Source organism: Podarcis raffonei, chromosome 11, assembly GCF_027172205.1.
Source record: "Podarcis raffonei isolate rPodRaf1 chromosome 11, rPodRaf1.pri, whole genome shotgun sequence".
Taxonomy (NCBI): domain Eukaryota; kingdom Metazoa; phylum Chordata; class Lepidosauria; order Squamata; family Lacertidae; genus Podarcis; species Podarcis raffonei.
The window spans coordinates 35,711,906-35,728,140 of NC_070612.1; the positions used below are offsets into that span (position 1 = coordinate 35,711,906).

The following is a 16,235-nucleotide window of genomic DNA, read 5'->3' on the forward strand; positions in this document are numbered from 1 at the left end:
ATATGGGATCCAAGCTATTTGAGGTTGTATAAGTCAAAGACAAGACCATTGATTGGGCCAATCAGTTTGGTCTACATGATGATGTCACTGAGGGGAAGCACAGACAACTGATTCCTGTGTTAGACCAAGCTACTCAACTTAGACCAGGTATAATCCTAGCCATTAGGAATGATGCATTAAATGTGATGGCTGTACTAGGCCATGTAGCCAGTAACATTTGACTACATCATGGCATCCTTGATGGCAATTGAAGCCAACTGAAAATGAGAGGCCAAGATGGAAATTGAAATACACAGACACATATTTTTCCAAACCATGCTGAAAAATCATCTAAAAAGAAGAGTGTTTGACACTATCAAAAATGTTCCCCCAAATGGCTTTTGTTTAATTCTAGGACTGAGTCACTTAATCATAAACTCCCTGTAAAACAAGGAATGGCTAGCGACGGAGAAGCAAGCCCAAATGCATAATACTTCTGGCTTTGTCTTTGCTGTAGTGGGATGTGATTTGGTATTTATGTACAGATGCATCAGCTGGTTTTCGTGTTACAGGGTTGCAGACCTCTCCCTCCCTGTTTCTATTAGCATAGAGCAGGTGAAATTAGTTGCATCAGAAGTGTATTAGTGCGCCACTCCAGTAGTATAGCAAAACAATGCTGCGCTGGGAGTGAAATGCTTATCAGGAGAAAGTTTACTTTTAGCGTTAAGAATTAATTTAGCTGAATTGGTGTGGCGAAAGTGGTAAACACAATCCACCCCCCCTCACTGTTGTTTGTCAGGGTGTATTATATCACCCTGGATTGCTTTGTCAATAATCTGCCTGGCCTGTAAGCTAAAAATCTAAGATTGCCAGGATGACTGACAGGCTGGAGATAGCTGATAATTCTAAGGAATTGGAGGTGTAAAATCTTTAAGGACCATGTCTACAGTATAAATGCCAGGGTATCTCCACATCACTCTGTACTTACAAAGGCAACAGCATTGTTAATGGCAGCCTGTCTGTCCATCAAGTTTGCTACAAGGAGGATTTATCCCTCTTTCACTCCTTATCTTCCATTGCTGTGTTTATTTCGAAACCAGCTGCAGAATAAATTGCCTCTTGCCTTCACCTCCTACACAGAGTGCAATACTCTGGGAAGCCTAAGACCATTGTGTTTTTAAGCGGGGCGGTAGTGGCTCTCCCCCCCCCCTTCAGTAGACTAACCTCTAATTGCATCTATGAAATGCATAGACCTCTCCTTCCCCACCCCCTTTCAAGCTTTAGAGCATCTTCTGTGCAGAGTATGATGAGCTCAAGTTGAAATATCTTACTCACAAATATATGGTGGGTGGATGGGGGGGGAGGCTTGGGATGTAAGTGGGAAGGAGAGAGCGAATTTAGTCGGTAAATACAAGGGCCTCTTGAAAATACAGCTATGTTGGCAAAATGAAGTCATGGGGTTTGTTGTCCCAGTGACTTCTATATAGCATAAGCTCAGCACAGGAGTTTCAAAAAGGATCTCTTCCCACCCTCCCCCAACACTTTATATCTCTCCCAGCAAGCCAAGCTGCTCTTGTTCTCGCTAACGTATCACTGCCTCTACAAAAGACTCGGCAAGAGGGATTTAATTATTCTGTTGATGATGCAGAAGTCAGAAATGATTTTACTTCTGTCTCTCAGAGCTATGTTTGGCACACGTTTAGAAGGGGTCCTGAGCTGTGTGACCTGGATTCCTTTATGAGAAAATGGCATTAAATTAATCATATAGTGAGAGAGACAATCATGCCTCAGACACTTTGTATCCAGATGAAAGCACTATTGGGACCAAAGAGAATGACTGTGTGTGTGTGTGTGTGTGTATGCGCCTTCCTATCTTTGCAAAGCAGTTCTTGGTGGAGATGTGTATATATACATGTATACACATCAGTGGGAGGGGGAAAGGTAGCTTGGAATCTACTGGTACATCTCTGTGCAATTTGTGGTAGATTGGCAAAGGTTTCCATCTCCCAAGAAGAGAAACAAGAGAGCATTTTCCTCTTAATTAGGCTGCTGAAATAACCAATCCCGGGGCAGGGGGGAACCAGGAGTGGAGTTTTTTGTAAAAGGACTATGAACTCAATTCTGCTGCTAAAAGCAAAGTCCAGGATGGAGCATGTGCTCTGGGGCACTCTGGTCCTTAATTCTAAGTGGCAGGCTCTCAACCAAAGGATGGAATTAGATGCAATTGAAAGGCATTGCCACACCTTGTGATAAGATGAAGTCTGCCAGGTTTCAGAATGGTGGCTGCAGTGGTTTTCCCCAAAGGGCAGACTTTGGGGCGGGTACAAAATGAATTTTTGGAGGCAGGGAGGAACCCAGTATCAATCCTCAGGAAAAACGGGGGTGGGCAAAATGTTGAGGCAAATGAGCCAATCCGAAGCTTAGGGAGTCCCTGAACTAACTCAAGATATCTCTTTAACAGTGCAATGCTACTTGGAGACATGAGAATTCATAATTCAGGATACACATAGAGCCAATACACACCCCTACTTTTTACCAACTCTTTTTCTGTGTGCTACAGTTGATGGGGACAGCACAAGCTCCAGCTTCTGCTCAGCATTTTGGCAGGTGCATTGGGAAACTCCTTGAAGATGGGGCTCCCTCGTTGACAGTGCTTGGTGAAGTTGAGCAGGGTCAGGCCTGATGTGGGGTTGGTCCTGCCTCAGCCAAAGCCTATCCAGCTGGCAGACTGGGAATTGGGATTGTTCTGTGAGCCTTCAGATAGAATTGTGTTGTGATTTCACCATGAAATTCTAGCTTAAAGTGGTTGAAATAAAAAGAAATTGAGTCAGTATGAGCACCTTTTCCCAAAACCATCTGCATGCTGGAGAACAGCAAAAGAAAAAGTACACGGCCCATACAAAGTCACCATCATCTTAGCTGCAATTGTGTCCTCCTATGATCCTGCCCTAATCTTTCTCTTTTTGTTTCTCCTCATCTCTGTATAACCTCACTCCATGTTAAGAGGCCTCCACTGGACTTAAAGTAGGAACTGTGTGTCGTGAAAATTGTATTGTCCCATTCTCTCCTTTTGATATAGAGGACTATTTTAGACCCTATTCATTTCTTGTTAAAATTAAAATACTGAATTGTTTCAGGAAAACTACCCCTTTCCCAGGCAATTCTTGCACCTCAGAGAGAAAGATAATGGTCACTGGTATAAAGCTCCACTCTAAGTAATTTTTTTTATGTGGAATAAATCCAGCCAGCTGAGTGAGTCTTTTGTAAGTTTTTGACGCCAACACAGAGCGGCCATCATCAGTCTGGAAAAGGGGAGCTACAAATGAGGTCATTTATGTGTAGCTGAGATCTTGGACAAGATGGATTTGAAGTGACACATCTTTGAGCAGGCTAGCTATTAACAAGATTGTTCTTTGTTGAGGACATTCAATAACCAGATTGTCTGTAACAAGATTATCTTGTGTGAGAGATAAACCCTGAACTGGTTTCATGATGAAACAGTCCTGAGAAGTAATAAACTATATAGGCCAGAGTATGAACAAGTTAGTGTAAGAGACCTTAAGAGAAGTGAATTCTGGCCTGCTAAAAAGATGTTGCCAATTTTCTTGGCGTCCCACTGCACTTATTTGCTCAGACTTGTCTTAAATAAATCATAGGCACAGCTAGAACTACCCCCCTTTTTTTTATTCGTCCGCCATGTCTTGGTGTATGCTTATTTACTTATATTCTAGGCAAGCAGTAAATCAGCAGGATCATTTTTATATGTGGCAAGAATGGTATAATGGAAAGTCTTAAAGACCATGTCATTCAGAAAGATAGACAATAACTTTATTGTCTCTCTTGAGCTGGGACAGAACAACACAGGTAACACCTGATTCCACTCAGATACAACTAAGTCCACTGCCACCTAGTGACTAAACTATGTACTGGCACTAACAAAACAAACAGCTACCTTCCTGTGAAATTGCCTGCAGCAGAGTGACATATGCCCTTTGCATACAGAAGGACACATTTTCAAACCCTGGCATCTCCAGGTAGCACTGGGAAAGGCCTCTGCTTGAAACCTTGGAGAACTGCTGCTGGCCAGTGTACAATACAGTGGTACCTCGGGTTAAGTACTTAATTCGTTCCGGAGGTCCATTCTTAACCTGAAACTGTTCTTAACCTGAAGCACCACGTTAGCTAATGGGGCCTCCTACTGCCGCTGCGCCGCCGGAGCCCGATTTCTGTTCTTATCCTGAAGCAAAGTTCTTAACCCAAGGTACTATTTCTGGGTTAGCGGAGTCTGTAACCTGAAGCGTCTGTAACCTGAAGCTTATGTAACCAGAGGTACCACTGTACTAGATGGATGGTTGGTATGACTCAGGAGAAGTCAGTTTCCTTTACTCCAATAACAACTCAAGTAACATAGAATCTGTGTTATGGGAAGGGGGTGTTGCAGTATCTTTGGGGAAGAAATAATGATAAATGGGTATGAAGCCATATTTTCTTGAACCAGTTTCGTTGAGTGTGAGATCCCAGTTCTCAAAGAAAGAAGTGAACCTTCTTATGAAACTAGAAAGGCTCTTCCTGAGAAGAAGGGACAGAATGCTTACCTCTCTCACACAGATCCTGATTGGAAGCAGACTGACCTCTGTATACAAGAACTGAGGGAAGACTGCTAGGTTGGCAAAGGCTCAGAGTTTCATTTTGATGTAGAGAGAACCACTGCAACAGAACGTGAAAAGCATCCAAAGTGATGAAATGGACTGTTTTGATGATGCCTCACCTTGCTCTGTCATATCCTTGCCCATCTTTGCCCTTCTTGTGTCCCATTTTGCTGGGTTGCCCTTCACCACTCCTAGGAGCCCCCTCCATGCCCAAGTCCTGAATCTCTGCACTTGATATCACACCAGGGCTGCAATCCCTGTGCTTGTTTGCTGATGTGATCAGCCAAAAGACCAGGCTAGGAGCAAACAGTGTTAAGAAGTAGCTAAGCTCAATTTAGCAGTTGATAGAACAAGCTCTTTGCCATTGACAAGATTACAGGATAATCTGCATAGTACCCTTTTTTAAATAGAAAAAAGCGTGACCTAGAAGTGATGCCCAATTGTGTGATACTGCAGTGGTACCTTGGGTTACAGACGCTTCAGGTTACAGACTCCGCTAACCCAGAAATAGTACCTTGGGTTAAGAACTTTGCTTCAGGATGAGAACAGAAATCACGTGGCGACAGCAGGAGGCCCCATTAACTGGTGCTTCAGGTTAAGAACTGTTTCAGGTTAAGAACGGACCTCCAGAACGAATTAAGTTCTTAACCCAAGGTACCACTGTAATATCAATACCTAGAACTAAAAGAAAGAGAGGCTGTGTTCATAGTCTTCAAAACATTTCATAAAATAATAGTTAGGTAATTAAATTAATTGAAACATTAGATATTAAGGTAGCCATACATAGTTTTGGATTAAAATTAGTACTTAGAGAATCTTCAGCCAGGTGGGTTGTTTTTGGGTGGCTTTTTACTACTCTGATGCAGGATTTTTTTCCCACTGAAAGTAGCATGTAGTTATTTAATTTTATTTAGTATTTATAACCTGCTCTTCTACCAATTAGTACCCAAAGCAGCTTACAGAAAAGAAGGAAAAATAGACAAGGGAACATGCAAATTCATGAAAATGACCAATAGTTGTTTCATTTTTCTTAACAAAACAACACATTTTTGTAATAATGATATCATTATCCAAATCTCAGGTTACCGTAATGCTTTAAGGTAACATATGACCTTACAGTCTGGTGTGATATAGTCCTGGTTTACCATCAGATCTGCTATTTCTGTCAACTGGCCTTAGTTCCCAATAACTGGAAGCTTTGAGATGCAGCAAATAATAACGGAAATGACAAGTCTGTATTGCCTTGTTGAGAAAAAACGTTTTGGTTGCATTTTGGTTTCATTGCCATTGACATGTGGCTGGCTGGAAGCCACTCAACACTTTTGTTACTGTTATATTTCCTACTTTATATGTGTTTTCATTTAAGACATTGGCAATGGGTCTAGAAAACAGGAGAGGAAGACACAAGAAAGAAAACATATTATTACACTTTACCCCCGTCCCCCAAGTTGCCTATGTTCTTTCCACATCAGTTTCTGTGATGGCGATTAGGGTAGAGGAGACTAGAGTTGCCATTTGTTGCTGTGCCTTGCCTTTTGTAAAAAGTCAGTTATTGTAAAAAGTCGGGATTCAATGCTTTTCATTTTAAATCCCTGAATAAATAAATGCCAGGTGTGGAGTATTTGATTTGGCAACTTTTCAGAGCCTCTTGTACTTAGGTGTCTGTAATTGTAACCTAGCAAGTCTGCCTCTTTGCTGAACAGAATCTTGCTTTATTATTTGATACTGTTTAGATGCTTTTGCGTATTTCATGAGGGCACCTGAAATTATACCCTTGGACTCTTGTAGCCACTTCTCGGTAAGTTGCCTAGGCAATGTTTCATTGACTCGTTGTCTGATTGGCTTTACTTAACCACAAGGTTCCCGCCCAGGGAACGGGCACCCTGCTAGGAAGAGAGCTGGCGTTGGTGTTGACCTTTAAAGCCCTAAATGGCCTCGACCCAGTATACCTGAAGAAGCGTCTCCACCCCCATCGTTCTGCCCAGACACTGAGGTCCAGCGCCAAGGGCCTTCTGGCGGTTCCCTCACTGTGAGAAGCAAAGCTACAGGGAACCAGGCAGAGGGCCTTTTCGGTAGTGGCACCCACCCTGTGGAACGCCCTCCCACCAGATGTCAAAGAGATAAACAACTACCTGACATTTAGAAGACATCTGAAGGCAGCACTGTTCAGGGAAGTTTTTAATGTGTGACATTTTAATGTATTTTTAATCTTTGTTGGAAGCCGCCCAGAGTGGCTGGGGAAACCCAGCCAGATGGGCGGGGTACAAATTATTATTATTATAATTATTATTATTATAAGTTTCTGACAGCAAGAGTTGCTTAACAGTGGAATGGACTCCTTTTGGAGGTTGTGAGCTCTCCTTCATTGGAGGCTTTTACGCAGAGGTTGGATGACGATTCAGTTGAGATTCCTATATTGCAGGATGTTGGACTAGATGACCCTCTGGGTCTGTTCCAATTCTACATTTCTATGATTCTATGATTCTAAGAGAAGACCAAAAGAAAAGATGGTTAAATATGACTATATTTTGAGAAATCAAGTTATTTAATGTGTATGTACTTACATGGATTTTCATAGGTTCTTTTTGAATAAGTTAGCTATGTTTTTTTCCATAGTTTTTCCATAGCTGTCCAGAAGTCATGCTTTGCTATGCAATCTGTAGGAACTCTTGGATCAGGGAGATTTGGATTCAAACCTTGCTTCAACCTCTAACACATTGGGTAGTTTTGGACACATCATTGAATCTCACCCTCTGTCTATCAGTGAAAGGCAACCGTGACTAACCAATTTGTGGGATATATTTATCATAACTAACAGACATAAGCATCATAAAAACTTGGCATATTACCAAGTTGTATAGTAATAATTTCTATCTGTAGGAAAAAACTATATGCTTTTTTCTTGGACTTTGTGATTTTTATTGGGGTTTGAAAAGAGATCTGGTCCTGCTTGGTGACTTCCCATAAGCACCTGGTTGTCCATTGTGAGAATAGAATGCTGGACAAGATGGCCCTTTAGTCTGGTCTACCCTAAGAACTTTTCTAAAGTCCTTACAAGATGGGAAAAGAGACTGCAGTTTGAGCCTACAAAACATTTGACTCACAAAGCAATGGACTCTTATCAGTAACGCTTCCTGTGCATACTTGATGGTTTGGCCACAGTGACACAAAAAATATTGCTAAATGGAATTTCCTACTGCATCTCAAAGCAAAAAGGCTGTTTTACTCAGACCTGTCTTGTATTAGGATTTTGTTCCCCCCTCTGCTCGTTTTCTGTTATGGATGCTGCATGGACTAAGACTATAAAAGAGGTAATTTAAGGGCAAATCCACACCTGAAAAGTCAAAATCATTGGTTTCCCCTTACAGAAGGCTCCCTGGGGAACATAATACAGGGAATCATGGGCAATTTACTACTAGTTGTGATATATAACTGTCTGATGTAAAAAATCAATGGTTTTCTCTTTAAAAGGCTTCCCTGGGGACCAAAGAGTAGAAGGTCAGAACAGGTTACTAGTTTGCATGCTTGTCTGTTTGTTCTTTGATGGCAAACAACACTATAAGTAATGACTATTCACTGCCAGGAAGAAAGTAGCAAGAAGCTGTCTGTGTTGTACCTTACCTACTACTGGAGTAGCATTTTTTAAATATTATTTTCTGTCTCAAAGAAGAATGGAAAAATTGTGGAATGAAACAGTGATTTTTCTCTATCCCTTACTTACTGCCTTATTCTTTCTGCACCTTTGGTTCTCTGAAATACATACACAGACATGCAGTTCCTCGTGTGCACACACATCTAGATCATGTCTACAGCATGATTTTCTCCAAGGTTTAAAGTAGATTATTTTGGCTCCTCCTTTGGGTTGCCACATTTTTTATGGACCTTGCCTTTGACAGCTCTCATATGTACCCAGACAATGCTTTGCGTAACCAGGCCGCGACAGCCCCAGCCCCCAGGGATCATAAAAAAGGAATAAAGACTCTGACGATGTATTATGGAATTAAAATTAGGCCACAACTTTATTAAACTTCTGAATGTAGAAAGGCCTTGGTTTAGGCCTTGGGCATGTATCCCTCCCAGCCCCCCAGCCAGGGGAACTGGGACACATCAGGGTAGTTCACTGACAACTTTTCAGTGTATGGCCAGTGACACCCAATTATATAACCCCTTTTAAGAGGGAACCCTGGAATCGCCACCACAGGGGGGTGAGTCACCACTTCACCCACCCACCCCCCATTATAGGGAAGAAAAGACTAAAGGATTCCACCCATAAACAACCAAAGTTGTGATGAATTGCTACAGGGAAGACAAAACCTGGTCCTTCAACAGCAACCAGTCAAAGACTGTAGCAGCGCCCACTAAACAGGAAGAAAAAGTTAACCTGCAAACAAGAAAACATTAAACTAAGGGAGGGTAGGGTGGGTGAATCTCCTGAGCCGACTGCCTGGCTACTTTTGGCTCTACCCCCTATATATAAATGGGACTGGCCCCACCTCCCAGCAATGAAACTTGACTACTGTGGCTGGGCGTGAACCTCCAAATAATAACACTGAGAGGCAGGCCAGCCCCTGTTTGCCATTAAGCTCCCTGGGAACTGTAGCACCGCCCACGATCCCTCAAGGGGCACCCACAATGTAAAGTGTGAGTGCTCATTTTCCATCATAGAGTGGACTGATAGAAGAAGCTACATTTGCTAAAGGTGGTTTGGTTGGGCATGATTTTCTCAAACTCATTTATGTTTATGTTGCCTTTAAGTATTTGGTAGGATTATATTATTTTTAAAAATGACAAAAGCATTGAAGACACAACTTTAATGACTGAAGCGTTCCGTTAAAGTGGACCTACTTATAAGTTTATCTTCGGTATTTGGTATTCACAAATATCAAATTTAGTCCCTTCGATCATATGTCACTGTTGGCCTGCAAGTCTTCTGTAATTTACTGTTGAATGATACCCCTGCTCTTTGGCTTATCAAAATAAATTAGTTATGCCTCTGAAGATCTACTGAGCTTTCAAGGGCTTATAAACTCCACCTTGAGTTGAGAGATGAGCTGTACATGTCCAACAATTCTTCTTTGGCTAGGGTCAAAATATGAGCAAGAGCAGAATATCTACTCCTCCCATCTCTACCATTTTTGTACCCAAAAAACATGCTGCACCAAAAAATGAATGATTAGGGCAAATCGCAATGGCGCTTGCTGTGCACACAGCATCGCAACTTGTAGTAGCATTACCTTGACATCGGTGGTTGATCCAGGAAATCAGAAACATGCATTGGTACTACTACTATACTGGCAATAATCACCACAAGATGAGTGAGATGCTAGAAAAAAAAGAGAGTATGAAAGTCCGTGTGTTCGTGTGAGACAGAAAGACAAGATAGGATGGGATTGATCAGCTATATTGCTGATATGTAGATTCCTCCCCCTAGTTATTCTGCAACTTTCTTGGTTAAAAGAAGGTCAGCTCAGTTTACCTATTATGTTAGTGTGCTACCTGTCCATAGAAGCAAGATTATGGTGCTTTCAGAATGACCAATGTTTACCACTCATATTCATTGTTCCTCAAACTGTCTACTTTCTAGACTCTCAAGCACCTGCTGAAAATTATGTTCCAAGGATGTTGAAGGAGAAAAAGCTGTTATGAAAAATTCAGTAGAAGAAAGAGTGAATTATTCTAAAGCATGGGATACTGTTTACGGTGCATAACAATGAATACATATACATATGTTGTATATCTGGGGGGGGGGTTGGATTTTCATATATGTGAAAGTGTATTTTTAATTAGCAAATTCATACGATATATTGTGTGTGTGTGTGTGTGTGTGTGTGTGTGTAGGCCAAATAACATATAACTGCATAACTAGAGCCACAAAGGTTTTGGTAGTTACTGAGTCAGTAAATGGAAAAGGTGGTTTAATGTAGAAATGTAAAAACTCTGTGGTCAATGAACCAAAGCAGAGAACACATATTAAATGAAAAAATCACTCATGCAGCATACTGACCAGAAAGAGGATGGAAGAGAGGTTGCAAGAGGGGAAAAATCTTGAAGTCATCAGCCCATAAGCAGTGAAATAAAAAAAAAGAATTCAAAGGCATGTTACCAACTCTCTCTCTTTCTATATATATATATATATTTGGTAACACGTCTTTGAATTCTATACACACACACACAATCTTCACATACAATTTTAGAGACCTCATCACAGGAGGACACCGTTACCATGCAGTTTGTACCAACAAAGATCATTTTAGCATCCTACAGCAGTTATTACTGCATTAATTCTTGTTATGAATATGTCTCAGAAATGGCAAACGCTTCCCCCCAGAATATGTCCTGAGTGCAGAGAAAGCTTTGCAAATCAATCCACTCTAATGAAAACTCCCATCCAGCTTATGTGTCCAAGTACCAGTATATCCCCACAATAGATAGACACTGTGGAGGGTGTGGGAGAGAAGAAAGAGCCCCTTGCTGTACCAGTCAGACAGGACGGGAGCAGAAGGAAATTGTCATCTTCTCTCTCCTTCACCTAACAGTTGGTGCTGTGAGGTTGGTGCTGAACTTCACTCAGAATCCCTTTATAGTTCTATATCCTTTTTTTGTAGTGACAGAGTGTGTGTTACTGTCTGTCTGGGGGTAATTCTAGGTACCCTTCTGCTCTTCCTGCTAAGCTTGAGCACCTGCAAAAGCTAATATGGACCACTGTTTTTGAAGCCACAGTTGTTCTGTGGGAACCCTGTGGAGAGCAACCACAAGATTGTGTGTTGCTCATGGGTTATCTCAACTGTGAGCAATGTAAGTATACCTCAGCCCTGAGGACGTGATCAGTGTAAGTACAGTCTATATGCTTGAGGGGGAAACTGTCATCACATCCACTGGTTCTCCCTCCTCAGCACGCCCAACCTTTATGTGTCTTGTGTCCATGTCCATGCCAGTGTGGTGTAGCGGTTAAGAGTGGTGGACTTGTAATCTGGGGAACCGGGTTCGTGTCTCCGCTCCTCCACATACAGCTGCTGGGTGACCTTGGGCTAGTCACAGCCCCACTCATCTCACAGAGTGTTTGTTGTGGGGGAGGAAGGGAAAGGAGAATGTTAGCCACTTTGAGACTCCTTTGGGTAGTGATAAAGCGGGATATCAAATCCAAACTCTTCTTCTTCCAACCTTGCCTCCATGTGGCATGTCCAAGCATGCATCTGCTGTGGTCTCTACCCTCCAATTTCATAGGGTTTATTCACAGGAAGTCCACACACGTTCAGGTGAGTGCATGTAGGCTTCTGTACAGAGATCCATTCTTGAACACATGGCGATCAAGCCTCTGAGGGAGTAGAGCAAACAGAATGTTGCCACCCCACCAGCCCTGAAGGGCTCTGATCACGTAGGGGCAAAATGACTGAGTAGCACAAAATGAATATTAATTGAGAGTTGAAGAACTAGACATCTTATTTTGAGGGGATTTGCTAGGGAAGGCCAAAAATTAAAGCATGGAGAGTTGGTATGTTTAGTAAGCAAATTTGAGCAAAAAAACAACCCCCACAGTATCAGTTTTAACAGAGCAAGTTATGCAGCCTGATCCTGTAGTTGGTTACTGGAAAGAAAATACTACTGTGCTCAGTAGGATCTATTTTCAAATAAGAACATAAGAAGCTGTTATATATCAAGTTAAGCCACTGGTCCATCCAGCTCAGCATTGTCCACAATGACTGGCAATGGGTTTCAAACTGGGATTTTTTCCCAGTCCTACCAGAAAATGCTGGGGATTGAACCTAAGACCTTCCCTGTGCATAGCAGATGCTCCTTAATCGATCCATGGCTATGCTCATAAATTGGTGAAGCATTGCAACTTTAGTCAGTTTTTGCTGATTAATTGGCACAAGTCCTATTTAATTGGGGAGGGACACATTTTGCTTTTAAAACATGATTTAAAGGTCCTGGTGAAGGCCCATAGACTGGCCTTCACCAAAGCGAGGTTTAACGTTTTTCCCTCCAATGTCCTGGTCCTGTTGTCTCAGTCCTTCTGAATACGGGTACAGTAACATTTGATTCTTTTTTATTTGTCTGTTCATTAGATGCCAGTTCATTTTAGCCAATCATTTATTTTTCTTTATTTGAGTTCACTCAGGCCATGGTTCAGATTGAAACTTAGGCATGCCACTAAAATGTGCCACCCACTCCTTTCATCTAACTGATCGAATCATGCCTTGACTCTAGCATGTGCAACATGACAAACATACCATGATATATGATTTTTTAGAAAATAAAAATGTAATTATCTCAGAATATGTTCTGAACATCCATTGTTTGGAGGTCTATGCCACCAGTTTCCCTTTGTTTGCTGCATAGTAACTCCTATAATCTCTGCCAACTGTTTACTTCCGTTTGTCATGACTTACAGCTCAGTTTTTAAAAGTACAGTACAGGGGCTAAAACAAATGTTATGAGTCTCCAAGAGATGGCGATGTTGAGACTTCTGTTGTCTCCAGATTCCTTTACTCTGCAGCCGAGCTTCTAAGGAAACAGAGAATTATTTTTAAATTCTGCATGATAGTGTCTTTATTAAAGAACATATATTAATCTAGAAGGCCTCTGTAGAGTGAGCTGTGGAAGAGCCAATGGTATTTAGAGAAATATATTGCACTCATAGAAACAGTTACAAACTAAGGCAGTTGGCATCACCATGGTACAATATGAATTATCTTCAGAACATCATCCTATATCCCAGTATGTAGAATATTTTATGCACCGTGATGTTTTTACTAACACAGAATTTAAAATATCACAAGATGGCATGGAAAACTTCATAATTTAAATAATTCTTTTTTTAAAAAAACAACAACATTAAAATACTCCCTGATCCAGAATGAAATCCCGAACCAGTTGGATCCCTAGCTACTCTCACAGCCAGCATGGACTGGCAGAGGGCCTGATCTGTGCTTATTGATTGCCAGCCTAAATAAAGCTGGCATGGGTTACCAAACTGCCTCCCCCCACAAGACACTGCTGTTTCTGTGAGTGACTGGTCTGTCCTCCACCATTTCATAGAGCCAAAGTGTCAGGTTAAGACTCGAAAAACCCCCACACAAAATCAGATTTGTTGTAGACCTCTTGAGAGCAGACCTCTCTCATCTCAGAGGAGGGAAACCCTTTATCTTTTTACAAAACCAAGCTTAAGCAGACCAAACTCTTCTCCATATGGGATGACAAGACCTTTCCAGCGATGGCAAGAAGGGACTGGTGTTTTTGTCCATAAATTGCATAGAACTCCCATAGAACTCCCAATATAGTCAACTGACATCTCTTCAAATATATGGGAGCTGTTTTAGGGTGATTTCAGATCATAGCTGCACTGTGCTGAGCAGTGCCGGATTTATGTATAGGCTAAGTAGGCTGAAGCCTAGGGCCTCTAAATCTAGGGGGCCTCACCAGCCTACCCTCTCCCCAATGCCGCAGTCTTGCCTCTCCCAAAATTGCAAACCCAAGACTTCGTGCAAGGGCAGGGCAACTCAGGCCTCTAAGTCTAGGGGGCCTCACCAGCCTGCCCGCTCCCCAGTGCCACACTCTCCCCTTTCCCAAAATTGTAAACCCAAGACTTCATGCAAGGGCAGGGCAACTCAGGCCCAGCAGCTATTAGACTCAGGGCTAGCCAGTGGGACCCAATTTGAAGCAGTGGGGTGCAGCTTGAATTTTTTTTCGTAGGGCCCCAGTTCACAGCCAAAGTCTGCAAAATAAAATCCATCTAGATTGCCCTGGTGCAGGGGCCCCCTTAGGAGCAGCCCGTGGGGCCCAAGTTGGCCCAATTGCTCCAATTGCCTTCAGGTCATCCCTGATGAGACTGTGCAGTGGTTGGACTGACAAGCCCTGCACCTTCTAGGTCCCTGGTGTCACTATTCAGAGTACAGACTCAAGGACTTGTTATGGAAATAAAGGGGGGGCACTTATTGGAAATCAGTTTTGTCACCTCTCACCCCCAAACCCCGAGACAATGAGCCCAGCCCCCTTTTATTCACAGTTGCATAAGCACTACACTACAGCATGGCCATAAACTTGTACATTCAACCGCTGAAATATACACCCAATATGTAGCAATGAAGATTTATGTTACTGCTTTATGAATGAACACAATGTTTTATGAATGGACTCCGTATTTTGTGAATTACCTAAGAGCCACCAATAGGGAGCTCTAGAATCTGACGGCTAAACAATTGAGTACTACCAAACATCGACCCCTATTGCTGAAAGCAGGTAACCATCAGGGAATGCTTCAGCTCAGCCTTTGCACTGTTGACTGAACACCCCCTGCTGTGCAGATAATGGAGAAAGCTTGTAAATTGTATCCCTTCTGGCATCCTGGCCAACTCTATTACACTGGTGTAAAGCCTGGTGCACCAGAAGCACAGAATAGCAGCAAATTAAAATCCGCTGATACGTCAGCAACCGATAAGACTTGTCAACCAGTTCTTCCAAAGTCTTCCTAAATTATAAAGCTCCAAAATACAGGGCAAAAGAGAGCAGGTCTGGGAAGAGCGAGGCATACAAATGGGCACCACCAGTGAAAAGGCCCTGCTCCATGTAACTCCTGCCCTGTCATTTGATAGAGTGCCCACTTGCCCTCCTTCTTGACATGGAATGCTCTCTATTAGAGTCTCCAGGTCCAGTACAAAGACCATAAGAAGGGAAAGCAGGGACCTTGAAGTTCCCAACAGCTGTTAATCAAGCAAGCAAGCACACAGGTCACCTTTGTCACAGTCAGGATGCCTATGTCCTGGCCAGGCCTGCACCCAATCTTGTTTTTGTACAATCTTGTTTGTCCTCAGTAACCAAAATTATATTATCAACATATACAAGCAGAAAAGTTGTTTTTCTTCATTTGCAAGGAATCGTAGAAAACAAAGTGGCACTAATATAGAAAAGTTCTAGGGTGACAACAGAAAGCAAACTAAAAATGCTTTTGCAGTTCATCAAAACTATCCAGCAATATCAAGTTATAGGATAACTGGTGCTATTAGCAGTAATCCTTCTAGTTGGTTAATTGGTTCGGCAACTTCCATGCACATGACGTGTGATGCTAATTATTTCCCCCAATTATTTCCAAGAGTTAAATGATAGCTAATCAGAGGCAGCTACAAGAGAGCTATGAGATTCAGATGAGGGTCAGGTGACTTTTAAATCCCAGCAGGTATATAAGAGGATGACCCAAGCCTCCCTTCACTACATGGAGAGACACCAGTTTAACAGGATACTAATTATAAATGGCTACACAGCAAATGTGTCATCAGAAACCAACCTGCCCCAGTGGGATGTCTCTAGTAGAGGAAGAGTTCTTCCTTTGGAAGAAGGGATACGTTGGATCAAATCCAGTGTTCATGCTGAAAGGCAGCTTACTGGGAAGGGCCATAGTTCAGTGGTAGAGCATCTGCTTTGCGTGTAGAAGGTCCCAGGTTCAGTTCTTCACACCTCCCCTTCCCTGAAATGCTGGAGAACTGCTGCCAGCCATTGGACAATACTGAGCTAGATGGACCAGTATAAGGCTCACCATAAGGCTGTGTCCTATGTATGAAAGTTGAAATGTAGGGGGAAACAGCCCTGATGCTCACCATGCCCGATACCACC

General features: G+C 42.3%; 1 long non-coding RNA gene across 1 annotated transcript in view; it reads left to right on the forward strand.

Moving 5' to 3' along the window:
- Positions 1-16,235, forward strand: part of LOC128423437 (uncharacterized) — a 90,898-nt gene that overhangs the window by 46,121 nt on the left and 28,542 nt on the right. The window lies entirely within an intron of this gene.